The sequence below is a fragment of the Microtus ochrogaster genome, linkage group LG7_11, assembly GCF_000317375.1.
Source record: "Microtus ochrogaster isolate Prairie Vole_2 linkage group LG7_11, MicOch1.0, whole genome shotgun sequence".
Classification (NCBI taxonomy): domain Eukaryota; kingdom Metazoa; phylum Chordata; class Mammalia; order Rodentia; family Cricetidae; genus Microtus; species Microtus ochrogaster.
The window spans coordinates 17,030,349-17,031,828 of NC_022032.1; positions in this window are offsets into that span (position 1 = coordinate 17,030,349).

Below are 1,480 nucleotides of genomic sequence, written 5' to 3' on the forward strand. Positions count from 1 at the left end.
TCTCTCCATCCCTCACCTCCTTCCTTCACATCTTCGAAGTGCTGGGATTACAGTTATGTGCCACTATGCCTGCTTGGTCAAAAGGACTTCTGTAAAATATGAAAAACTAACCCACACGTTCTTTTTTTTTTCTCTTTTTCTGACTTTTACTGTTTTCCCTCTTATATATATGCCAAATGATTTGATGCCATTTTCTATATTTTATGAATATCCTGTGCTTTTCCTGAGTCTTTTCTGAAAATTTTTTTTGAAGTAATCACTTGCAGGGCCGAGGAAAACCAACAATATAGGTACTTCTCATTTTTCCAAGGAGCAGATCACTCTGTGAGAGTCGAAATGCTTCGTGAAGAATCATACTACAAGTTTTTACATTAAACCTTCTGATTTTGTCTTGTCTTGGGTTATACATATGCTTTTCCAGACATGCTTTCTCTATATAGCCCTGGCTGTCCTGAAACTCTCTGTAGACCAGGCTGGCCTTGAACTCACAGAAATCCACCTGCCTCTGCCTGCTGAGTGCTGGGAGAAAGATGTGCACCACCACACCAGGCAGTCCTTCCTGGAAGATGGAACAGAGGGCATACTCTTCCCCTTGCCTAAGATCTGTGATTTCTGCTCCGTTAATACAATGATGAGTAAAATCCCTGGGGCTACCTAAGCCTGTTTGGAGCATCTGTACAGGGCCATGGGGTCTGTCAGGCACCATTTGGCTTGCAGGAAACAAACCTGGGGATCATTAGACACACTCAAAGACTTGTGTACATTTGAAACAGCTACAAATAGAGCAATTCTAAATGTTCACAGTAAGGGATTGACAACAGAAATTGGAGTTACCATCTCTGTGGGGCAATCGGTTAGTGCTCTGGGCTGTTAACCAAAAGGTTGGTGGTATAAGCCCACCCAGGGACAGCCTGAGTTTTTGAGGGTCACTTTCTGGGGCTGGAGAGATGACTGTCTTCCTGCAGTCCTGAGTTCAACTCTCAGCAACCGCATGGTGGCTCACAATCATATGTAATGAGATCTGGTGCCTGCTTCTGGTGTGCCAGCATACATGCAGGCAGAATACTGTATACAGAAATTGGCAAGTGGCCAGACATGGTGCTGCTCACCTTTAATCCCAGCAGAGGCAGAGAGGCAGAGAGACAGAGAGGAAGAAGCAGGCAGCAGGAGGATACACAAGTTCAAGAAGAGCCTGGTCTACAGAGTAAGTTCCAGGATAGCCAGGAGTTCACAAACCCTGTCTCAAAAAAAAAAAAAAAAAAGGAACTATTTATTTTGATAGTAAATGAGAAAGAAATCTGACCGTCACTAAATATGGTGCCACCCCAGTCATCAACTGGGGCTATGTATGGTAACAGAAGGAAAACGCAAATATAAACACAGAGAAGCGAGTGTTTTCTAGCATCTAAAGCTGGTTCTTCATATCTGTTCCCTCCCTTTCAGGGGCACAAAGCGGAAATGTATCACAGTAAAAGAGAAA